Source organism: Ambystoma mexicanum, chromosome 11 (genome assembly GCF_040938575.1).
Source record: "Ambystoma mexicanum isolate Mex_15411 chromosome 11, UKY_AmexF1_1, whole genome shotgun sequence".
Classification (NCBI taxonomy): domain Eukaryota; kingdom Metazoa; phylum Chordata; class Amphibia; order Caudata; family Ambystomatidae; genus Ambystoma; species Ambystoma mexicanum.
The window spans coordinates 817,434,523-817,461,541 of NC_090934.1; the positions used below are offsets into that span (position 1 = coordinate 817,434,523).

Here is a 27,019-nt window from a genome sequence, read left to right on the forward strand (position 1 = left end):
ATTCCTGCCATACCTATGCGCCCCAAATGTTCTCGTTCATGCTCGCACGACGGCGAACTGGCCCCACGATCCCCCACCAGCAAATCCATAGCAATCAATGGGCGGTCGCGAACGTTGAGCCACATACTCCTCCATACTGCCTAAGCTCCTGGCCCGCTTCGCAATCCTCAACTTTAAGGATCCTAAGTGAACTGCCTGCCAACTCCCACCCAACTTGAATAACAATGCCTGAGCCATCTACCTCCTGTAACTGTATACTACTCACCTGTATGACCAGATAGTCACCTCCACAACCTATTATGGGTTATATATGCAACTATCTCACACAACTGCCGCATGCAACCGGCCTAGCCTTGATTATATGTACTACTACTCACCCAACCAATCTCCTCGCTAGCCCACCTAAAGCAATTGATTTAGCCTACCTGTGCAATTGATATTAGCCTACCTGTGCAATTGATATTAGCCTACCTGTGCAATTGATTTTAGCCTACCTGTACAATTGATACTGGCCTACTTGTGCAATTGATTTTAGCCTACCTGTGCAATTGATATTAGCCTACCTGTGCAATTGATATTAGCCTACCTGTGCAACTGATGCTGGCCTACTTGTGCAATTGATTTCAGCCTACCTGTGCAACTGATACTGGCCTACTTGTGCAATTGATATTAGCCTACCTGCGCAACTGATACTGGCCTACTTTTGCAATTGATATTAGCCTACCTATGCAATTGATTTTAGCCTACCTGTGCAATTGATTTCAGCCTACCTGTGCAACTGATACTGTCCTACTTGTGCAATTGATATTAGCCTACCTGTGCAATTGATATTAGCCTACCTGTGCAACTGATACTGGCCTACTTTTGCAATTGATATTAGCCTACCGATGCAATTGATTTTAGCCTACCTGTGCAATTGATATTAGCCTACCTGTGCAATTGATATTAGCCTACCTGTGCAATTGATACTGGTCTACATGTGCTACTGACACTAGCCTACTCGTGCAACTTATTTCTTTGCCTACCCAACCCACTAGTGCAATTGTTGTACAATCAACACTAAACTTGCTACTAGCCTACTAAGTGAATCTTAAACTGACCCAAAACACCATCTGAGATCCCACGGAATAGCCCTGAACATGCTTGACAACCGGAGAACCCTACCTTTAGTATTTACACTTGGCCTCCTAGTCACTATGTCTCTAGCCACCCCCCTAACGCGTCCTCCTCTGGATAGAAATATGAGACTTAGATCCAGAATATCCCGGCTCTATGATCCTAAAAACACCAACAACCGAACAGTGTTACCCTCTCCTAATAACAAGATTACGTCCAACATAGTAAAAAAAACCTTGCTATTCCCAATAAACCCGAAACCAAACCTCCCCCCGACCCCACAAATAAAGGCACACTATCTCTATCTGGATCACTTATCAACGCCAGATCCCTAGTAGCCCATGCCTCTGAAATTGCAGATACATTGCACAATGAGAATCTAGACCTACTAGCCGTAACTGAAACTTGGCTCCATGATGCGGCAGGTCCCGCCCTCGTGATAGCAATACCTGAGGGCTACCAGATACTCAGAGTGGATAGGCCTAACTCTCGCGGTGGCGGCCTAGCTTTCATCGCCAAAACTAGCCTCTCCGTTAGACTTGCCACTCCACTACATGTCCCTCATGTGAAGTCCTCACGGCTAAACTTCCCCTATCTAACAACCGTACTTTAACGATCCACTTGATATACAGACCTCCTGGCCCACTATGAACCTTTGAGGAGGACCTTAAAGTTATCATAACTAGCAACACTAAAATCCACTCACAAACCTTGCTACTGAGGGATTTCAACCTCAACTTCATTGAGGCTGGAAACAAACACCCAAGCTATAGCTGCACTTCTCATAGATCATGGACTCTCACAAAAAGTCCTATCCCCCCACATTAAAGGTAGAACCTTGGATTGGGTGGCTGACTCGAACTGCAACATAATTATTACCAATAATGTACCACAACTTCGGTCCGACCATCACCTCATTACTTTCTCAGCCACACTCGCCCTCCTCAGTCCTAAAACCATTGAGATGGCACCCCCACTCCCCACAAGAAGCAAAAAGGACATCACAGCAGAAAAAATACTCCCGCACCTCCTCCCTTCTCTGAATAACGCTAACAATATTGCTGACCCTAAATCTCTAGTGGAAATTTTCAATACTGCCATGTCCCAAGCCTTGGATTCAGCCGCCCCACTAAAAATGTGCAAAGCCAGACAAAAATCCCACCTCAACGCATGGTTCACACCTCAACTTAAAGAGCTAAGATTACAGAAAAGAAAATTGCAAACGATCTGGCGCCACTCACCGACTACTGTCAATAAGGATAAATTGACAGAACTCTCCAAATATTACAAAAAAGAAATAAACAAAAAAATATATATTCAATGATAGAATTGCAAAAGCTAGCTCCAATACTAAGGAACTGTTCTCCATCCTACGTGAAATGGAAGCCCCAATTCCACCGGCAGACACTGTCCCGAAGGACAAGCCATGGTGCACTGCAATTCAAAAAGCCCTCCTAAACAAAATCACTACACTCCAACAAAAAATAGCAATCAAAAAAGCCTCTCTGCCCCCCTCTGAGCAACAACCTCCCCCTGACACAGGTGGTAACACAACTACACCATTTACCTTTAAAGGAATCTCTATTCTTGACACGGAAAAAATAATTCTCTCTCTAAAACCATTTAACTGCATGGGCAACAGTTGCCCGGCACAAATCATAAAGGATTCGGCTAAAGACCTTGCACCATTTATCTCCAAGCTTATAAACGCTTCCTTTAAAACCAATACAGTACCTAATAACCTCAAAGAATCCTGGGTCCTCCCCCTGCTTAAAAAACAAACACTAGACCCTACCATCCCTACCAACTACATACCAATTACCACTGTCCCTTTTCTACTTAAAATTATTGATAGAGTAGCCTATATTCAAATTCACAAATACCTAGAAGTTAATCACCTACTAGGATCACGACAGTCTGGCTTCCTCCCACTCCACGGTACGGAAACTGCCTTGCGAGACCTTAAGACTCAAATTGACGAGTTGAAGGACAAGGGACAAAAAGCTATGCTACTTCTCCTGGACCTCTCTGCAGCGTTCGACCTAGTGGATCATGCAGTCTTATGTAGCCATTTTAGGTCGGCGGCGCACTTCTCAGGGGAAGCCATAGCTTGGGTCCAGTCCTTCCTGGCCAACAGGATAATGCGAGTCTTTTCCCCACTAACGGCTGCTGACCCAACTCAAATCTCCTGTGGAGTACCCCAAGGATCCTGTGTCTCACCCACTATGTATATCATCTTTACTAAGCCTTTGTTCGACAAATTGGACAGACTGGGTATCACCTACACAAATTATGCAGATGATACCCAGGTCCTCATTCCCCTTTCGGGCAACTTTTTTGGAGGACACAGCCTTAGTGAACAGAATATACCTCCTCATTCAGGCATGGATGGCATCTCATGGCCTCTGCCTGAATGACGATAAAACTGAGATACTAATCCTAGGCTCTGAAACTAACATAAAAAACGTAGCCCTAACTATACCGCCTTCAATATAGACAACAATCTCATCAAGGTGATGCCAGTGGTCAAAACACTAGGCTTCTATCTTGATGCCACCCTTTCGCTTAAGAAACATGTCAACTCACTCGCATCCTCCACAGCGTATACCTGTAAGCTTATCCAAGCTTGCAGATCATACCTCTCCACCCCGAGCTGCATCACCCTGCCAATGCCCTTGTAATGTCGGGATTAGACTACTGTAACACTCTCTACTCAGGTGCCAACAAAAATATCATCGACAAAATACAAAGAATGCAAAATAATGTCCTAAGGGCAGCCTTGAATATCCCTAGGAGAGAACACATCTCTGATGCTAGAAGAGAGGTTCATTGGCTAAACATTTCTGACAGGATACTTCTAAAAACAGCCTCCCTTGCCTCCAAATGCTTAAACAACTTGGCCCCACCCTACCTTGCTGAAAGGATAATTAGAAGAGCGTCCACACGCCCAACGAGAACTACCAATGCCCATACCCTGGAAGCACCTAGATTTAAACGGGCCACAGATGGAGGATCTAGCTTCCCAGTTATTGCAGCACAAACTTGGAATGCACTAACTCATGACCTCAGAAAGGAACAACCATACCCTAAATTTAGACTCAATGTAATTAAATGGCTACGAACGAATGACTGTTAACTTACCTTCTCGGTACCTTGCACTCCTGTCTTTGCTGCATGTCTCTTAACGTGCCTCCTCCTGTATGCCACTGTAACCATCCTGGCAGCCTATTTTTTCAAACTGTCTTGTATATTATATGCTCCTGTGTAAGCATTATGTAACAAAGCTTAAGTTGTCTTGACCTCCACTGCACCCGGCTACCTAATGGGTTTGGCGCGCTATACCAAATAAATAAACAAACTGATTATTATACCTCAGTCGATACTCAGTTAACCAACCTCTAAAGGATGTTAGCCAAGAAGATAGCTCAGCCAGTTGAGTACTAGTTGCTGCAATCTGTGCGTCATCTATAGGTTGCAGGTTCAAATCCTGGCAAGGCCAACTCAGCTTTTCATCTTTTCGAGGTTGAAAAAGGAGTACTGGCTTTGGTTTGGTGATAATTGTGATAAATATTTCTATGTACAGCGCTTTGCCAAAAGCGCTATATAAATAACCATTAGATTAGGTATAGAATTTAGCTTGAGTCCTTGCCTCTCTGCACTGTTGTATCATACCATTCGGTAGTAATAACTCCAGGAAATTAGGACTTTCATTAAACATCAAAAGACTATTCTGCTATCAAACCTCAAAACACACAATTCAATTCATGTTTGCTTTACTATGTAATTGGCTAGGTTTTTATGATTTCAAGATTTAAATATATACAGCAGAGATCAAATGGCCAGACCTTACAGAAATAATGAAAGGTGTATTCTGTCACAATTCAGAAAGCTGCTGTATAGTAATGATTTCCACACAGTTTTTGCACACGTCGGCTGGATGTCACATGCATTTTACTCTCTTGCAAAGGAGAAAAGTCATTTTTACTCTCTTAAAATCAGATTTACTCTCAAAGTTAAAAAATAGGGAGTAAAATACTCCCATCTCAAAATCTTGTCTGGAGCACTGGACGGAACACACCAGTCCCCTCCCACCCCCCACATGGAGCATGGTTGTTATAAAGTTATTAGGCCCTGGGAGGAGGAGCCCAATGCCCCAGAGAACTGCTGTGTCTCTGCACTCCCTGCTTCATCTTCACAATTTCTATTGGAATGTTAATTCTACACTGCGCCTCCCACTCCTGTGCAGTGGAGCTCTATCCTTTTTTTCTGTTTCATTCGATCGAGCTCCATGTTGGGCTATGCCAGGTTCCAGGGCACTTCGGACAGTACAGACACCGTAATTTTAGGGGGGGACAGGGGTGTTTGTCCCCCCCCAACTTGCATTGCACACCATTTTGTCCCCATTCATTTGGCTTGGGTACCTTTTCTTCAGATGTCATGCCCTTCCTCCCCCCCCAGCCAACATTTTCAGCAAAGTTACTCCACTGGCTATAAATTGTAATTAATAGCCTTTCCCTATTTTATCAGGTAAAAGATGCACACAGGGGCGTAGGAGACCCATAAAATCTGGGGGGGACATGGGACACCTTGGGACTTTTCGTTTTTTATTTATTTATTGTTCTTTGGTTAAAGAACTCGACTTCTTGCAAAATATTAAAATAGCAGTACGTATTAACTCACATATATCATCACTGTATAAAACAAGAGAGAATAAAAAAAGAAAGTAGAAAATTAACAAAAAGAAAAGCAGTTCAGTCAGAGTGCAAACTCCTTTTATTTGGCGTCCTGTCATTAACGAATTATAAAGTGACACCTGTATTTTTAAATACTTAGGAGAATGTTGTTGTCTTTGGAAATTTGATATTGAATTTGGCCTTTAACTCTTTAAACAGATTAGTCAAGTAACATCAACATGTATAATGCCAGTGGCAGCTGGTGACATTTTTACTTGCAGGAGTGCAAACATTTTCCATGAATGTGTGCAAGCGACTGAGCCTTTCGTGGGGGTAGAGGCATAGACAGAGTAGGGCCCGAGCTGGCAAAGCCCACCCAAAATCTGTAAACGCCCACCCTGTAGCACTGTGTGGGCATTTACAGATGGTAATGTCACTGTGGTGAGCCCAACTACATTTGATTCAGGCCCCACTTGTTAGACAATCTTGGAAACACCTCTTCGTGAGAGCCCAAAACAACACAGCTCTCTCGCCTGACAAATATTTTAAAATAATGGGTTAAATTGGTACATTTTACAGCAATCGCTGTGAAAATTTGGGGAAAACCACACACTTTAAATTAGGCTATGTAGGGTAATACATTAATAAATCCAATAGATGCTAGATCACTAACTTTGCACAGGAGTATTTACCAATGCATTTTCATGATGCCTTTCTTTCAATATATAGCAGTGTTTTCCCAGTGTAAAAAAATGTCCATGCTGGCTGTGACCAAACATGTCCCGAATGACTGCACCCATACATGCCGGTCTCCCCACATAACAACACTCAACATGTTAGATTTGCACTAACGGCAGTACACCATATTAAGCTTTCATTTCTGGATCTAGAGACATTCCCCAGGCCACCCAGTCAGAGCCTCTCCTCCCCGGCCGCATGCAAACACAAATTGACATCCATGCTCATACAACATACACACTGCACTCTTAAAAATACCGGCACCGCCTTGGCGGAAAGGGGATTTACCGCCCCATTCCAAGGTTGGTGGGGCGGTAAATCCCCCTTCCGCCATTGCCCTTCCCCATTCCCATTTTTGCCCCATAGGGCTCTATGGGAATGGGGAAGGCGCTAATTACGGCACCGCAATTTTGCGGTGCCGTAATTAGCTCCGAGGTCCCTTAGCGGGTTGGTTTTTAATGCCTGCAAAAAGCAGGCGTTAAAACACCAACCCGCTAAGGGACCTCGTAGTAAGGCGGTAATGGTTAACGCCCACCGTTACCATTAACGGTGGCCGTTAACCATTACCGCCTTCCGTGTAATGAGGCCCTTAGTCTCTCAGTCACATGCTCATCCATGCGCTACACACACACGCACACGGAACTCTCCTTCACAACAAGCACACCAATACAATAAAGCATCTGCATTAGACTGGCTACTCTCACCAGGAAAAAGGGGGAGATATCAACCATACACCCTTCCTGGTTCCTGACATGAGCGGTGGTGGTGGAGCCGGAGTGCAATCAGTAGAATGCTCCCTTCCCATGTATCAGAATACGATACATTTAGTGTGAGGTGTCTGAAATACGTGAGCAGATTCCCTGTATGGCTGAGCAGAAAAACAGGCCAGCGCTGGGAACCTACGTGCACATCAGGGATTACTTAATTGATATGTCCACGGATTGGGGATCGGAGAACAGGCAAAATGTGATTAGTGAAGTCGAAAATTACAAACATTTGCAGATGCAGCTTGGGATTTACGGTTTCATATAGAAACTCAAGGGAGGTTTTCGAGTAACCAGATATTTTAAAATCACCCTTGGTCATGCATGACTTGAATGTGTCATTGACTAATAAAAGAAACTCCAAGAAAGGAATAGGTATGGGTGGGAACACCTGTTTCCTTGTGAAGGGAGTGGCTATATAGTACTGCAAATACATCGTATTCTGACTTAGGTATTTGTAAATCCAAAACTTGATGAATAAATCACATGGGATCTATCATACAGGAATGAGAAGTCCATTTTTATACCACACACAGCAAAACTAATGCACAAATTGCCTTGACGACGTGCTCCCTCGTGTTTTTTCATTGTAATAAATGTATGCAATAAACTGCGCCGAGCATGTGATAAGTTAATGTATGTACACACGCGCAGAATCAAACATCGCCATTGTACATTTCACCTTATTTAAAAATGATGTGATAGGTTATTTATAACATGCTTAATACCCAGAGGTTTAAGCACGACCCAGGGATCGAACCTGTGTTGCTGGTGTCATCTTGCTTCGCTTCCAAGGCGTGCACGTTGCCCCTGAGCTATGCTCCCAATGATGCCTGGATTCATGCATCAGCCTCATTACAATTTAGATGAAAGGAACGGTATTTGTGCTTAGTTACCATTCTGTTTGGAAATCTAATCATGTTGCTCTGAATATGTTTCCATTAAAATCTGTGTTACGATGGGACTTGCGGTGGATGTTACTTATTTCTTATTTTACGGTTCTTACCGCAGTGACATGAAGAGGTAGAGGGAGCTGTTAATAGCTCTTCCGAGAATCGGCTCGACTCTGTCTCCGTCACAGTCATCCGTTGAGTAGGCTCACACTCACGCGTCGCTGCCTGCCTGATGTAGTGCTGTGGCAAAGGTGAGAGGAGGCTGGCAACAAGCTGAGCAGCAGTGCACTGCGCACTCCCAGGCAGGGATTGGCTGGCAGTGGCACGTGCCGTAATCCGGGGGCTGGGGGAGGAGGGGAACACATGAGAAAGAGTTGTCGTCAACAACTCTTGCTCGTGGTCCTGCGTCATTCTCCTCCCCCTCCCCCACTGTTCTTGTGAATCGGATTCGGATAGAATCCACAGCCCGCCCGCGCCTACTGCGTACAAACTTCAGAGTCTGTATGATGGAACTAGTGGCCCTTGCCCAGTGGCCATTACATGATGATGTTGAACCCTTCTTCAGTATCGTTTGCTAATTGGATCAGCTCCCATCTCATAATCTGTAACCACTTGGCGTTTGCTCGTGCCTGGATGCTTGGTATGAGTGATGCAAACAATGTGTCTGCTGAGTTGAACAGCTTAAACTGGTCCAGTATCTGTGCCAGAAGATTGGAAGTGTCTTTAGAGATATAGTTTGATGCTCTCCTTTTGCGTGACACTCTGTCTTGTAGCTTATCCTCCGACAGCACATCCTATGTGGGGGGTTCTTCGCTTGTTGACTGGGGTGCTGGGGACATTCTGGCGGCCACCCTCTCCCCCTGGACATGGCTCTTTGGAATCACCATCAAGGCCGAATGCAGCGTAGCCAGGACATACCCAATAATTGTCCATTAAAGCAGTTGTTCCTTTCTTCATGTCTGAGAGGATAAGCATTTTGTCGCAATATTTGTTTGACCCCATGGGCACCTTCCCTTACCAGTGAAAGCAAAGTACGTATTGCACCTCGCGTTGGACCTTGATTGGTTTATTGAGAGCTGTCACCCATGTCAGTTTGGCAATGTGCTGGGACCATATTGGAGTGTATGTTCTTTCGACCCATTGACATTTTTCGTCTCACAAACCTCGTAGTGCTTCTGCCTTACACATCACTGTTTCCTCTTGCCATCTGTTTTCTGCGAACATTGTCCCTTTTATGACAAAAAACGGTTCCTTAGCGCATCCTTGAGGCTTGCTGTGACAGGTTCTCATTCTGAAGCAGTTGCAACGTTACTGTGTGTGCCTGGATTCTACAAAGTGTAAGATGAACGAGACAGTGGGCCTCCGCTATGCAGGTTTCTTGTGGAAGTAGGACGTTAGGTGTTCCTGATGCATGAGGTATCAGGGAATGCACATAGCAACTTTCGTTCGTTCGTTGCTTGTTTGCCCATGGTGCTCATGTCAGAGTACCATTTGTTAGACTGATCTGGGTGACAGGGGTCTTCTACTGCATCCAACCCTAGGCCATGATAAGCATCATGTCCGGTTCGTTTGGTTTCCCTTCTGTTTCTCCCCCCTAGACCATTTGTATCTTCATAATTCTTTGATACGGATAGAAAAAAATGCCTAAATTCATCTTTTCATTTTGATCGTAATTATTTTGCCAATGCTGTGCAGTAGGAGGGGTGTTTGGGGTGGGTGTTTGGGACCTAAAGTGCATGTAGTCATCATTTTAGGTAGGTTCAAAGGTTGCTGCGCATTTCGCATATGGGTGTGCACAGGGTCCTGCTTCCACCCAGCCTGAAAATGAGCAGACCACCACTATTAGGTATCTTGCTCCATTGCACCTTTCTACCATGTCTGCATAGTCAATGTGCAGGTCACTGAAAAGTCCGATGGGGCGGGGCAGTGTCCCTCGCAGCGTCCTGAGGGTCATTCCAGAGTTGTATGTCTGACAAGTTACACATTCAATTGTCATTTTGGTAAGGTGTTCGTGGAGATTTGGGACAAACCAGTCCTCTTGAATGTCAGCAGCTATGTGTTGCTTTGTCGTGTGCGCTGGAAAATGTAGTTGTTGGGATGCAAACTGTAATAATTCCACAGGCATTACCACCTACCCTGACATTTCTTGCTGCCAACAAGATCAGTGGGTGACTGTGTACAACCCCTCTTTGACCACATCTCTTGTTCCTCAATTGGTGCCCTTTTCTGTAGTTCAATTATTTGTGAGATGGGCAGTGAATTATATCCTACTTCTTTTTCCTCTTGCTCGCTACCCTTTAGCAAATACTCTGAGGTTTTTGGAAATATGCCGCCTGCTTTGCAGTGGCATCTGCTGCATGTTTCCTAGTGAGATTACATCATTATTATTCATATGGGCTTGGCATTTTACCAAAGCCACTACTGATGGTTCTGCTAGAGCTTCTATCAGTTAATTTAAAAATTAGGCATGTTGTACTGGGGACCCGTCTGCCCTTCTGAAACCTCTCCTCCTCCACCTGGAGAATCCGGCATGTACCGTTGTGGTTACATATGCCGAATCTGAATAAATGGTTACTGCACATCCTTTTGCTGCATGCAATTCTTCAATTAGTGCTACGAGCTCTGCTGCTAGTGTTGAGTAATGTATTGGTAGACGTTTTTGTATGATGATCTCATACTCCCCTTCTTCCAGTCTAACTACTGCTGCATACACATGTTTTTTACTTTTCTCTGGGCAAATAGATGCTGACCCATCTACAAAGTACACTTCAACTTCTTCTAGGGCGTTCTCATTTGCTTTGGAAATGTCATCTCCCTCCCCTTCGTATGTGGCGCAATCATGATTTTGCATGTCTTCTACCGTGCATGGCTCAGTGATTAATGTGCCCGATTTAATGTTTTGTAGCGTACTATGTGAATGTTAGAGCTGGAAAGTATTGTTTCATAAAATGTTGCTCTTTGTGTCATAAGTATACATTTAGACTGTTCTAGCATTGCAAACAAGGAATGTTCAACAAACAGTGTTACTGAGCACCCCATTACTATGGTGGTGCTCTTTTCAATTGCAAAGGTGGCAGCTTCGTGAGCTTGTTCGCACGCAAAGTCCCCTTGCATCACTGAGTCAAGGGTTCCACTGTAATAGGCCAATGGCTTGTGCCCTAAGGATGTCTTCTGTTTTAGGACAGCTGTCATGAGCGTCCCATTGCAGTGTGAAAACAGGAAGTATTCCCGTTCATAATCTGCGGTCTCTCGAACGGAAGCTGTAGAGAAGTTCTTCCAGTGTTATAAAGGCAGTGTGCATCTCTTATGTCCCTGTGATAGTTGTGCTTTCTTTTTGTGCTTCCTTTAGTGCTTGTAGTAGGGGCCTCGTGTATGCTGCATAATCGAGTATCCATGCTTGGCAATAATTACATGTGCCAAGAAACCTTTGCATGTCCTTCACTGTGTGGGGTCTAGCTGCTGCACATGCAACTGCTGCTCTGTCTGGGATTATTCTTTTGCCATCTGTGGATATCAATTGGCCCAGATACAGTACTTCTGCTAGGCAATACTGCAACTTCCACCTTGTACCCTTTGTGTGTCAACAAATTCAGTAACATTATCGAGTCTGCTTTGCACTGTTCCTCACTCTCACCACAAATCAAAAGGTTGTCTACGTATTGTATCACTGTGCTTTTAACATCAATATTGCCAAGATCTTCATGCAATATTCTGTTAAAAATGCTTGAGCTTTCACAGTATCCCTGTGGTAGTCTGCAATGTTCCTATTTTTTCCCTCCCAGGGTAAATGCAGTCAGGTATTGTGAACTTAGATCGAATGGCACCGAGAAAAGGGCATTTTTTCAAGTCTACCACTGTGAAGTATGTGGCTGTCTTTGGGATGCTGCACAAAATGGATGCAGGATTTGGGACAAGGGGAAAATCCTTCTGGATGATGTCATTAAGTGGGCGTAAATCCTGTACCATCCTCCAAGCCCCTCCCTTCAATTTCTAAATCGGGTAAATCGCAGTATTGCATGGGGAATTTGATGGCACAATGATACCTTGCTGTAACAGTGCATGTATTGTTTCTTTTATTCCCTCCTCTGCTTCCCTTGACCGGGGATATTGTCTCACATGGGTTAGCACTGGACCGGGTTTAGGTTTAATCTTTACTGGGGTTACCTCTTGAAAGAGTCCTACATCGTGGGAGTTGGTGGTCCATAACTTTGTGGGTACCTGCTGCATGTCCTCATCAAAAAATGATGGTGGTGCACTGACATTGGCCATGAGGGGGTTCGTTACTCATCTGTTTTGGATCATTCTAACACATGGCATGAATATTTCCATTATTATCTCCCCATCATTGTCATTGTCAGTGAACAGCTCCTCGTCTGTTAGATTGTGCAGCACTATGTTTGGGTCTATGCACAGTACTGTTAGCCACTCGCATCCGTGCATGTCCAGACCTATTGCCACAATACATCCAGTCGATACTTGTACTCCCTGCAGATCTACTGAGAGGATAGTGCCTGGTAATATTTTGGGAGCAGCTACAGGGCAGAAAACAAAGTCAGAGGGTACTCTCAATTCCTTTCTTGTTATTTCAGGCACCACTCTTGCCAGGACCTGTATCCCATACACAAACATGTCTGCATTAGTGGGCACCCCTCAGAAGGCTATTTTATTTGCTATTGTGTTAATCAACAGCATTGCCCGTATAGGGGGCATATTTCCAGGGTTGAGCACACTATACCCCTTTCAGTAAAGGAAATAGTCATATTGAGCTTGCTAAGGAGGTCTCTCCCCAACAGGTTTACCGGCAAGTCTTCATGATACAATAGAAGTGCTTGCACTGTTTTCCCCCTATCTTTACATCCAAATCCTTAGTGTATGGAACCATGACCACAGCCCCAGAGAATCCCTGCGTTTCCAAATTTTTGCCTGACAGCCGATATCTGCCTTCCATTAGACACGATTTTCTTGCTGCTGAGTCCACCATGAAGATGAACTGTCCGGCTCCCATCTCCGCCCCCACCAGTGGTTCCTCGTCTGGACGTAGGGTAGTTGATAGGACTGGACATGCAAGTGCTCTCTGTGGGCTGTCCTCGTCTGGGTGTGTGTTTGTCCTGGGGAAAGAGAATACATTTTCCCCAACCATAGTTGTTCCCTGAAATGACGCTGGTGCACCGTTTTCAGTGGTGGTGAAAGGATTATTGTGCGTGTTCCCCATTTGGTTTTGGCATGTTAATTGTTGTATCCCTGTGGTGGCGCCCTGTGCCCTTGTGTGAACCAGGTGTCAGCTTGTTCCTCTTGTCCGTAACCTCCCATGGGTAGCCCATAGGGACTGCCTGGGGAGCGGGGGGTGGCAATATTGTTGTTCATTATTAACTCTTTGTGTGTTCCGATAATACGCCATGGGATGGGTATGACATTCTCTCACAAAATGGCTCCACCTCCCACACAACCAACATTCTCCCCGTCCCCCTCCTCTGGGCCCTTGTCCTCCGTACCCCCCCTCTCTGTCCTCTGTACCCACTTCTTCCTCTTTCAGGTCTTCCTTGCCACTGGGGCCCTCCGTACTGCTCTTCTCCAGCTCATTGTTCCTGACCGTTTACTGCCCATGTGGCTGCCATCCTAGCCTGCAGTGCTATTGGCCCCTCCTCCTCGTGTCCCTGCCTTTCTGGGGGTGGTGAGGCTGTTACTGCCGTGACCTTCACCAACTTATTTTGTACAAGTTTGGCTTCATCTGCCAATCTGTTCGGTGCAATTTCTTTATCCCTTTCTTTGATCCTACTACAATGATATACTATAATGCGTTGTATTGCTGGCCATCCCTTGGCTTCTATCCCAGCAATTTTATCAGGGGCCTTCTGCACCTCCTTCAGTAGGCCTCTCTTGATAATGAAGTAAGAGAGGGAGGTTGACTGGTCCCAGGCCGTGCCCGTCTCTGCCCTCCACATATCCTGCACCGAAGAATATGCTGCACAGCATCTTCCTCGTCCCCCATTGTGCATTCCATCACAAGTGTAAATCGGGGGTGTCAGGGAAAGTTCTATATAGTGCATCCCACACCTGTGCTCTTACATTATTGAATGACGCCCTATCATGCCGGTCACAGTCCATTGTTACTCCAGGGAACCCCACCTTCACCCACACCCTGTCTGCTTGATCACTCACTGCAGATACTAGCTAGTTCTTGATATCCCCTATGGCTAATGGGACCCCTGCAGTGGTTTTTGCAAAGGCATACATCAATTTTCCCGCACCGCTAGAAAGTGGGGGTAATGCTTTCAACAAATTGGTTTTATCCATCAGTGCCCAAGGCACATAGTGAGGCCTTCCCACCCCTTTATGAATAAGGGGCATTTGTAGATGTGTCCTCCCCCTCCCTTTACTTACATTCATTCCTTTTTTCTTTGCCAGTGCCATTCTTCCCATCCTGTCTCTGTGCCTTCCTTGCCACCCTTCCTCTTCCCCTCCCACCTGCGGTGTTTGCTGTTGTGCTTGCTGACCCCCTCCTGTGGCTCCTTCCTCATACTCATCAATATCGCTCCAACATTCTTCTCCTTCCCTGTCAAATGTCACGCTACCGTGCCCTACTTTTGCCAGGTCACTTTCCTGCTCTATTCGCACAATCTTAACCGGGGCACTATCGATGCGGAAAGGAAGTCACCGGACTTCCACTCATCTTCTGCTATGACGGAGGAGTTCTTCAATGGTGGTGGCAGCAGTGTTTGCCCTGCCCCTGGCAGCGGTTGTGTGCTCTCCCACAGTGTTCTTGGTCAGGACAATTCCGCTTGGGTATTAGTCATTTCAGCTTCTAAATCTCGGGTGATGTGTCCTATGTGCACTGGGGTTGTGCTTGTTGGACCACACAAACCCTTAGGGTCATAAGGGGGAGAGGAGGCTACTGCCAGTGTAGTTGTGCATTTGGTTGGTGTAAATACAGTGGGTCACAATATCCTTCAGCAGGTTTTGTCAGAAATGGGTACAGCTTTTTTTGGCTTCTCTCCTTCCTTGTTTTCCCCCTCATCCCTCCTGTTTTGTGGCCACTACAGGTTGTGACTCTTTTTCCTTATTATTTGCAGGAGGGGTTTCTTCAAACATCCTCCAGAGATCCAATACTTCCCTTCTATTTTGGAGCTGCTTCCCTTTACATTTGGCCATTAAGTATGTCACCACAGAGTCCAACACCACCTTATCAAAAGACCCTCCTTCTGGCCATATTTGAGATGACCCTTCCCCCTTAATCTCTGTTAGCCAATGCCCATTGTACTTTTTTATTTTCTCACTATACAAGGGGTGGTATTGGCAGATGTGCAGGAGTGGTGTATCTCCTCCCATGGTTTCTTCTCAATGTCTGCGTGCGAGGGTGCGTGCGTGCTTGTGTGTGTGTGCCAGTCACCACTGTCAATGCTTCAATAATTTTATATCTCTAGCATCAACCTTTCAAATCGTGTTTAAAAAATGTTACTCGTGCCTTATATTGCTTTGATCACTTCATAGGAAGAACAAACGACATAGAAAGATAAACCAATTAACAGGTTGACCTGACACACTGACGTACCTTACTGACATTGAAAAACATGAAACATGTATTTATGATAACCCTTTATACCCCCCTCTTTCAAGAATGCTACATTTTCCCCTTCATTCACACCTCGCATTCACCTCACCCTGGCCCCTTCTGGGCCGACCTCTAAAAAACATTTATCACTACCAAAAGAAAGAATCACTGCTATTTTCCGAGTCTACTCAATATGCAAGACTCCTAAGTATTTCTTTTTCCTCCCTTATCTTCCTGCACTGGTCGAGACAGTACTATGCAGCGCCGCCTTCCACCACCTTTCGGACCTAGGTTCCCGTACCTCCTCTTATTTCATTGCCTTATAGAAAAACCTAATGGCCATATGAAGAAGAAAAACACCTTAGTCAACAATCCCTCAATCTCACTCACACCCAATCCAACCCACAGTCTGTTCCCCTACTATTTAATCTGACCCTTCTCTTATCAATTTCCCCTCCTTTAATTCTTCTTGCAATCAATACTCACGTGTCTGTGGTGGTCCGAGAGGCTCCGTTCACGGTCTATCCACAATTGGGGTGCCTCCCCCTACCAAGCCGTCACCCTTTCCGGTGAGCAGTTGGGTATTCGCAAAGCTGGGACCCGCAGAACCTGCTCAGGAGCGTATGCGTTTTAACTACTGGTCGGCCGTAGGTGGCGGTGGTGGTCTTGATGGGGAGCCCCGGATCTCACTGCAGAGTATGGGGTCTTCCTGGATCGATCACATCTAAGGGGTCACCAAATGAAGGTGGTCATTCCCCAAACGCAGATCCAAACTCACAATAAATGGACACACCCCAGTAGGGAATGAGACCAGGAAATAGATTGCAAATTGAACAAAGTTCATATCATGTAAAAGATGCATGCAGAGCACTCTTTTGCGTAATCAGTGACTAACAGTAGAGGTGATTTCAGCATTTACATATTGATTATGTACACCAGGGTACATCCACCATAAATAGATATGGCTAAAAGAAATATTGCATTGTGTATGAGCAATCTTTGTACCAACTCACCATCTCCTACATTTGGAACAGCTTAATTGTAATAACCCAAAAAATGAGTCAAGAACATTTGACATAACATTTTCCACTGAAGATACAGTTCTCAAACATTACATATAAGTAGGGATGTTGAAATGTGCAACCTCCCATCTCCCTGAATATAGTTATCACACCAAAATGTTGCACATTTATTTTATAATACAATTCAGCACACCTTACATTACATGTATTTTTTTTTGTCCAAAAAAGTGAATTGCAGCAAACAGTTTATATTAGCCATTCTCTAAACATTGCAATTTAATTTTACAGTTCATCTATTTACAACATACATACTAGGCATTAATTAAAATATACCAAAGATCAATTCCACATATTTTTCTAGTCATTATAAATATGACAGAACTACGGACAAATGTTCATGTTTATTCATTGTTTTCAACAATTTGTCAGGGCACAAATGGGTTGATGGCGAAATGGGTATTTCCTCATTTTTCTATGTGGAGTAATTCACTGCAAGGCAGTTCTCATAACCATACCACAGCCCCTCCAATTCACTTCAGACTTTTCTGTATGTGTATACTGAATATATGAGCAAACATGGCAATTACACATAGTATGTCACATGTGCTGATCTAGCAACCAAGGCTCATATTACCAAAATGTTTTATGAAGCACAGATTAAGCTCATAAATGGGTGACTATCTTTACCAATCATTTAAAATGGTGCATATAGCAAAGCAACCATCCCTTATGGATCTGTCGGCCTTGGCCATGTTACGGCATGTGTAGAATTTTGGGGAACAGCCATTTGTCCCAATGTTAAATGAGTATAAATCCATAGCTATGGCATCATATTATCCAAACATTTGATGGCTTAGAGACACGTAGACTGTTATAATGAGGGATAATAAGTGCCTGCTTAGATTACTGAAATCATGAGCTGTGTGTAATGCACATGTGGGCTATCATATATTTCAGATTCTATCAGAGTGATGCTTCTCTTAGTAAGTCTTTAAGCGTCTCTGAAGAGTGGCTGAACAAACAGAATTGCATGGCTAAAATTAATTCATATGTATTAGCCAGTATTAATAGCCCACAGTATTACGTTTTTCCTGAAATAATTGTGAAAGGAATGTGTGAAAAAAGCAATAGTTGCTCATTTGATAAATGCTCTCGAAAAACCTACGGTTTGTTGAACCTACTGTCTGAGCAAATCTTCTCCTTGTAAATGTTGCATCATGTTATGAGTGGATGCGGCTCTCCAAGTAAAGAAACATTATTGCTGGTCTGAGATCGAATATTCTTCCTCTAGCGACATATTCTGGCGAATATGAAGGCAAATCAACAGATTCCTCTAAATGTCCTTATTGTTTCTCAGAAATTGAAATTCCTGTGCATTTTACTTTGTTGTTGTTCTTTTTTGTATAGATCTTAAAATATTACTCCCTGGTTCAGATTTGATTAAGCATTGTTGTCGTGCCTACCCACCTTTATTATTGTCAGAAGACAGAGCAGTTGCCAATATGTTCTAACAACAGCACTACATAATCTCTCATGGCTATATGAAGCTATTACCCTAAATTAGCATGACTTTATATAGTACTAACTACTGATTATGACCTTAGCCCAGTGCTGAAAATGTAAATTAACTATTGATGACGACCTCAGCATTGTGGTGAAAATGTAACCTACCTGCAACTTCATCTTGTTACTCCATTTGTACTGTAACTAGCGCCTAAATGCCTCAGGGTTTTTGAGCTGCTATAAATATATAAAATAAATCAAATAAATAAATTATGTTGACATGCTGCAGGTGTGTAATGGATACAGGTATCTGATAGTGGGGGGCTGTCCCTTCTCTAGGTGGATCGAAAACAGATCCGTGTACACACCTGGATGCCACTTGCACAGCAAGGTTTTTAGTACGTGAAGTCTTTCCAAGATGGGGTGTGTGTGAAGTGCTGAGATCCGATAATGGGCCACATGTTGTTAAGAGATAGGACTATTATTGAGTATTAAACACAAGTATTCTTCTGCTCATCACCCCCGCAAGCAAACGGATTATGTGAGAGACTCAATGGCATCCTTAATGAAAGGATTGCCAAGATCTAGCTAACTTTGAAGAAGGGATGGCTCCGTTGCCTGCCCTTAGCTTTCTATGCCCTAAGGAATCAGCCTGGTTCGGACCACTACCTCACCCGCAAAAACTAGTGACTGGGAGGCGAATGAGAATGTCTCTTACACCTCCACCTCCATCAAGGAGTAGAAGTGATGCCCAGAGTACAGTGTAACTGTTACATGATGAGCTGCATAAACATTTGGCATGTATGACCTCTAGCATCTCTCTCATTTCAGTTCAACTCAAGTGCCAGAGGGGTCTGTCTCAGAACACAGATGAAACCCCTCCAGCAACCGGATCAAGTGAACTTTTATCAGTACCTAAATTGTTTGTTGGTGACCCTTTTCTGATTAAAAATGTCCCCCGAAAGTGGCACGAGCCACATTTCAATGGCCCCTTTATCGTGGAAAATATAACCCCCCTCAGCAGTAAAAGTCCAAGGCAGGCAAGCTTGACTTCATTTGAACGACATGAAATTGTGCACCGGCGAGACCGCCCCTTCAACTCCTACTCCCCCTCCTACTGTTGCTGATCCAGAAGCAAGACAAGAAGAATTTCAGTGTGCAGACTCGATCTATGACGGAGAAGGACGATAAATCAACAAGCTGAATAATGTAGATTTTACATATGGACTAAGGGTCAGTTGGACACTCCTTATAGATATTATAGCAGGAGTGCAAACTCTTGCTGCTAGCCTTAGGAATCTTTTGAAAAATGAACTTTAGAGATTTGTTGACATATCGAAGTTATGCCTAAATGAGAGTTCCTTTTTAAAAACTGGAAAGTAGCACAGTATTCAGACTCATTTCTTGGTGCATATTTGTTCGAAGAATTCAAATTCCATGGTGTTGACCGATAGCGATGTGCATCGGCTTGTGCTTTCTATTTTTGTGTTTATCCTTCAAGCTTATCCTGCTCTTGTCAGAAGAGACGATGTTCGCACTTTTTACAGGATCCTAAAAATGGCCCCGTGATTAGGAGGTTAATTGTAATCATTGAGCATATACTACACCACCAGAAGAAATTGCAATTACATGAGTAAAAAGTATTTTTTTCCCTACATGATCACAGTAGAAATGAGGAAGTAGTATGATTTTAGGGAATGAGCCTGTCCGATCTCAAAGTGTCATAAAAGGTGGATGTCAGAATTCTGTTGTGTGATATATGCATGTTCAATTTCTATTTTTTGTCTTTCTGTTTCTCCAGTTTCATGCTCTCTATTTCATCAGTCCAAATAAGGCAGATGTCCCTTTGATCCATTCCATTATAAGAACTACTTCGGATTTGTTTATTTCCACTGAGGCAGCGGCCACTGGGATTTTCCCTACTGCAGCAATTGCTTTTGATTCACTTACTTCCACTAAGATAGAAGGTCCTATGGTTCTCTCCAAAGAAAAGACTATTTTTGATTGGCTTGATTATTATGCAAGTACTGACCTTGTAGTAGTAAGACACAAAATAAATACAGAGGAAGATAATGGAGGGATAAATATGTATCTAGATAATGCAGCACCTCTGGGTAATAACATGTGGTATCAGCACATGTGAAAGGTGGGAGAGAGAACATCTAAAGAAGGTTGCTAAGTCTGCTCTCTCATATCCTATGCCACGGATGCAGCGCAACATTTTATTTCAAGAGAAATCCCTGAACACGATGCCAGATGCCTTGTTCATCTTGCAGCATGTATGAGCAGAGAACAATTCCAGGGAAATTGGGCCACTCTGTGGTCGAGACTGAAATGGTAATTTCCATTCCAGGATAATTACATCAAGACCACACAGATGAAAAAGGAACATGCATGGAAGAGCAAGATGCTTACATATCTGGTGACAGTACAGGAAGAGGCAATCGTTGCAGAAATGAAGAGACTGAACTTCTCCAATAAAAAGGAAGTAGCTGGATGGCCTGGATGTTGGTAACAAACTCAAGTTTTAGTCTATGGTCGAGTGAAATCCAAGAAGGGATGGGAAGAGGGTCTAATGTCCTGTACAGCTCATTTACTGAATGCAGAATATGTACAAGAAGTACAGAGAGTGAACGATGGATGTTCAAAATCATGGGCTAAACATGCCAAACTACTGACGTGGGTAGAAGATGAATCAGGTCCTTTGATTGTGGTCCCATTGGCAAATGAGACATTGTGCTTCCAGAGACAAGGAAGAATGTGTGTGGGAGATGAAAACTAGTGTTGATGTCTCCAGAATGGGAGCAGGGACAGCCGTCCTAATGGATCATTTTGGGGCTTGTGGGTCCAGAGCCTACATGAAGCTGCCCAAGTACTGGGAGGGACATGTTCCTTGGTGCTCATCCATGTTCCAGCACTAGTGATTCCTTAGAGTGACCTGAAAATTGGTGATTTTCCAAAAGCAGATGCCCATTTAAGAAGAAGAAGATCACTCAATTCCTCAATCGAACAAAGAGGGAGAATTATTTCTCAGCAAAATCAATAGAAGCATTTGATGCTATCCCATATGAGCACAGGTTGTTCAGCAAGACTGCCTCAATATTCAGAGTTATCTTTAGGCCTGGCATCCAGACGATGGCCAATGCCAAATGGGTGCAGATTACCAGATGGGAACTTCTGCAGACCATCAACACCACCATAAAGGGATGCAATGCTATCAGTGAAGAGCTGAGAGCCATACAAATAATGACACTACAGAACAGATATGTGCACAACATGATCACATCAGTGGAGGGAGGAGTTAGCACCAAAATCAGGCCAAAATGTTGCGTGTTCACACCTTCTCGCAATGATGCGAATTGGACCTTGACAGAGGCCATACCGTTGCTGTCAAATCTGAACAACAAGATGGAAGATGAGACAGAAGACATCACAGATGATGGATGGTTCGCGTCCATTTTCTCATAGGTCCCACAGTGGATGACGAACATCTTCAAGTTTCTTGGAGCAATATTGGTGATGGTGATGTTTGGTTTCTGTGTGATCAGGATAATAATTACACAGTGCAAGAAGACAGCAAAGAAGGCAGTAGGAATGAAGATCATGATCGATGTTAAATCAAGATTTAGACCCAAGGAGTTGACAGATGAGGATATCAGAAAATACATAAAGGCCACCATTGTAGAACCTGAGGGAATGAAGTGTTTGTATCCAAAGAATCACAAAAAGTATGTGGGACGATGGATCTATTGTAATCCGAATGGACAGTGCAGTTACATGACCTGGAGTGTTGGTGAAAATGCAATATCAGCAGGATCCCCAAAAGGAGCAATGAAATTCTGGACCCCGAAAAAGCACTTCAAGAGAAGAAATCAAGATGCCGAAATTAATGAAGATGTGGTTGATGAATCAACCAGAGGGGGGAGTTCAGTGGAGCAGCCAACTGCCTCTGCAAGAAGTCCCGCCACCCTACTACCTGTATGCTGGAAGCCTGAAATAGTGCCATGTTTGACACCAGCAGTTGTGACTATTCGGCATCAGGTTTTTGAGAAAAGGTATCCACTAAGAAAACCCTATGAGATGTATCTCCGAAGAGATGACAATCTCTTGGAGGAGATCCCCAAAGGAATATGAAAAAAAGAGAAAGAGAAGTTGGTGGCATCACAAGAAACAAGCGTGATGAACTGAGAAGGCTGTCTGACGAAGAGAATGTATGGACCTTATAGAAACTGATGACGTAGTAAAGAATCAAATCAACTTTCATGTGCGGAAACAAGATTGTACGTGTGTAAAGCAGTGTAGAAAATGCAAGCCATTTAATAATTGTACTGATGCAGCAACACAAGTAGACTAAGTGATCATAGAAGCTGGCTATACGTAGTGAATAGACTGCAGGCGAAGCAGCCATTATATAGAAGCTGGACATCAGTGTCACAATTTTAATAAGTTCAGACTATGAAGAGAAGGGCTGAAGACTGTGTCGCAGCAAAGAATTAGCTGGGAGCATGGAAGAAGCAAGAAGGGCTGTCTGGCCTGGTGTCAAGACTGATGGCAGCCAAGGACTGGTTATCTATCCTCTAAGAACAGTGAAGGTGAGAATCTGAATAATCCCTCGTTAATGTGCAAAGAAAGAACACCATGAGTGGCAAGTTAATTAATTCAAGACAATTAAATGCTATAAAATGGGCCAAATTGCAGTCTCCTGTCGCGTGAGCGAATAATGGGACTAGAGTTGGACATGCAGTCCAGAACTTTGATAAGTGTGTGCTCACAATCCCATATATTCCCAGAGACGACAATACATTGCAAGGCCAAGTTCGAAGACAATCTGCATGGCACAAGGCATGGGTGATGAGAGATGATGTGCTAATTGGGTGGGGATGTACAGTTCAGTTTACCTCCTGGCACCTGGGTCTGAGCTCACGTGCTGCTAAGTGACCCAAATGTTCCAGAAGGGCCTGAGAGTGCCAACCAATTATAGAGGGCCATATAACAAAGGGACTTACAGTTTGAGAGCCAATAGAGTATCGTGTTTCTAATAACTGATAAAGATGACTTGCACTGGGGGTGGGCATGAATTGTCCACCTGACTGTAGAATCCGACCCCTTAGAGAAAGTATATTTAGATGTTCCCCTTGAGCCAACCACAATCCCCCGTAGGTTTTTCTTATTTGCCACATAGTATGACGTCGTGTATGAGGAGTTTTTGCTATATAAGTACTGTTTTTTATTAAATGCTTCGAGAGAACGCTGTGCAACATCCGTTGATGTCCGTTGTAACTCCCCGTTTCAGATAATTGATATTGAAACTGCCATCTTCCTGAGTTTGTCAGATTATTAGATAACAGAGTTATTCTGTTTCCCATCCACCTGCATGACACGCTATCTAAATTAAGGCCCTATGGTCAGTGGTTTGTATGTATATATCTTTTCATATGTATAGGATTAAAATAGCTTAAACTTAGTTGCTAAGTAACCGAGCACTGTACAAAACAGGGTGACAAATACAAGGAGAGAACATTCAGAGCCTTGGGATGGGCGAACACATAATAGGGTTGATCCCCTTTGGCAATATACATAAACCGGGAGATATACAGAGATCTGTGGGGAACATGTATGTATGTAAATTTCTAGCAGGGGATTTTCAGCCCTTCAGTATTGGCCTGAAATGTGCAATTAATGAGTGCTGTTTTTGCAAAAAAAACTGGGCAAAACACCATACAATTTACAGGTAATTCTCTAATGTATGGAAAATTCCAATAGAGGCCTGGACGCTAACAGTACGGAGGATATACCGGCACTGTGCCAGCACTGCAACTGTTAAAACACATGTTGATATCTTTGCAAGCAATTTGTCATAATTTAATTGTCATTTTAGTCATTTTAAAGTATTGTTGTGATGCTGGAGACCTCAATATGTCAGAGTTGTATGGGCAAGCCAGGCATGGCTCATTGGTCATGCACCAGAATGACCTGCATGACTGCTGCAGAGAGGTAGTCATCCTGTGAACTGTTCTCTGTGATACTGCCGCCTTCATAAAGAGCAGATGGGTGGAGGGTCGCCACCCATTATGCATAAATTGCCCCTTGCTACAACCATACTCTCTTTGCTCAAGATGTTAATATAATGATTCATATGTCGTCTGGTTGGTTTATATGATGATTTGTGCACGTTTCAAGTCATCGCTATAAAAGAATGGGCCTGATTCATGGAAGAGTTTTATAATGGTGCAATGCCATAGGAAAATGTTCCATGAATCAGGCCCAATGTTTTTTCAGCCCTATAATTTACACTACACTTATTTGTATATAACTTGATCACATGACTTCCTGTGTTTATTTTTTCAATCTTGTCAACTATTGTGGCATAATAACTTTTAAGGGTAGTCAGCAAAGTAGGCTTTGGCTTACTTTTCCCCGGCTGAATTCTGTGACCTAGCATGTAAGCAATGGGTATGAATTGGGGGTATATTAAACTGGCAGTGGATTTCATTTTTTGACAAAGCAGAAGATAGTATACGCTGAATTATTTAAAACCCCATATAACACACTGATTCAAATACTCATTGGATTGTTTTTGCACAAGCAGCCCCAAAGGAAACAAATAAACTCCACTTGTTGATATCCTGGCTGCAGAGGCTGAAATCATGGCTGCAGAGGCAGGTACACCATCCAACAAAAGGCAAAAGATGCACCATTTCCATCCAGAGTGGGAAACCGATTTTCTTCCTTCCAGCGTGAAAAGGAAATGTGCATCTTTAATCTACGGTGCCCAATTTACAGTGGGGTAAAAAGTGTAATGTTGAGGCATATTGCAATAACACATACATTATGAAAATAATGTTCGCAAGGGAAGCTGCCTGCGAGCCTAAAAAGTAGGTAAACTAAACACTGCAATACAAACGTTGTTACAGAGACATGCTTCAAAGTTGATAATTATTTAATGAAAAACAAATGTAATTTCACAGATGGTGCAATTGTGAAGGGTGCAGTGACTCCCGTGGCTGAGTCTGTTGTACGATTTTAAAAACTTTCAAGAATTTATGACTGCCATAGCAGGTGTGCAGTTAGGTGCAGGCACTTGGCCTCATCACGACTTGGGCGGTAACGCCGGCGCTATTAGCGCCAGCGCTATCTGCCCTACCGCCGAACTCCCCGGCGCTAATAGCGCCGGATCACGAGTTTGGCGGTAATGTTAATCCCCATTCCCCATTGGGCCCATTTGGGAATTACCCATTGGGCTCAATGGGGAAATTTCGCGCTAATACCGCTGGCTGATTTCCCGCCGGCGGTATGAGCGCAAATTTTCGGTGGGTTTCCCCCCAGCTCAGAGCTGGGGCGAAATCCGCCGAAGTCCTGATTTGGCGGACCCTTAAATCCGGCGGTAATAGCGCTACCGCTGGATTTAAGGGTTACCGCCAAAGTCGTGATGAGGCCCACTATGGTAAGGACGGTATCTGCCTTTGTTAGACATGAACTTCATGAAATCAAAACTTTCATCACGTCTGACAGCATCTGAGTGCTGTTGCTGATTCAAACTTCACACCAGATTACTGAGCACTGGGGGATAGCATGCAGTGTCAGCCTTCACACTTAATATCTCGATTGTTTTCTACCTTCTGATATGCTTGACAATTTTTAGGAAACAGCTACCAATACAGAATAATTAAATAAAGATGTTTTGGAAGTTATTAATATCAGGGTAAATTCATAGGTTACTCCTTTTTTATATAAAGAGCAAATAAACCAGCCACAAAAAAAATCTTGCTGCAAATTCTCATTCTCATGGACATCACCACCCCAGGAGCTGTCGTCAGTAGCTCCCACCGCTTATTGGCCATTAACTACAAGCAGCTCTTTCTAATGCAGCAGTTGGAGACCCCCGATCTAGAATCCCCATCCCTTTCTGCAGGGGACTTTGGTAGAAAGGGAATTGTCATTCATAATGGTCTACAAACAGCATTTAAACTGCTTTAAGTACACATAAAATGGTATCATGTAATATTGGCCTCATACATAATGTCGCTCAGAAAAGCCATTGGCGACATTCTATATGGTGACATTATGTGATATTATGTATCGGGACAGGTTGCAGGATGTCCCCTGCATGTTCAATGTAATAATGTCTCTGCAAAAAACTGCGACTTTGTCAGGAGATATTTTTGCAGGGACATTATTTGATGGAACCCATAAAATGACTTTGCGATAGTGTGGGCTCGAAAATTATGTTAATTGAATAAAAAAACAATATTCCTAGGGGCAGAGCCAAGATGCAGTGGAGTGAATCTCCATTGTACAGCACTGTTCATGATGATTATGGCACCCTGAGCTAACTGCAGTCCCCACAGCTCATTGGAGAGGACACACGCTGCTGTCCAGTGCCGCTGGAAACTCTCCACAGAGCGGTTGGGAGAAAGCAGTAGGTGGGCTGGCCAGACCAGGCAGAACATGACTGCCGCAGCAAAGAAGTAGAACCGAGGGGCATGGCAGCGGCTGAGCATGGGTGGGTCAAGAGTCGAGGTGGCACCTGCATGGAATACACCCTCACCCTGCCTGTGTGCACAAGATAAAGACGAAGGAAGAAGCAAATATCTGCGTTCTGGCCCACAAGCCACCTTTAGGTCCCAAAAAGGAAAGATCCAATGTTCCCCAGGGGAAAACTAGTTGAGGCAGTCTGGGGGCAACTTGTAAGCCAGAAGGAGGGCCTTAATTACATCGGATGCAACAGGGAAGCACACCTTGTTCTTTGTTCAAAGAAATG

At 43.8% G+C, this 27,019-nt stretch overlaps 1 long non-coding RNA gene across 1 annotated transcript in view; it reads right to left on the reverse strand.

The window, feature by feature from the left end:
• Window positions 1-16,451, reverse strand: part of LOC138503775 (uncharacterized) — a 318,815-nt gene extending 302,364 nt beyond the window's left edge. The window contains exon 1 of the long non-coding RNA XR_011279705.1: window positions 16,220-16,451. This is a non-coding gene — a long non-coding RNA (uncharacterized lncRNA). The remainder of the gene's footprint in view (window positions 1-16,219) is intronic.
• Window positions 16,452-27,019: the final 10,568 nt, after the last annotated feature.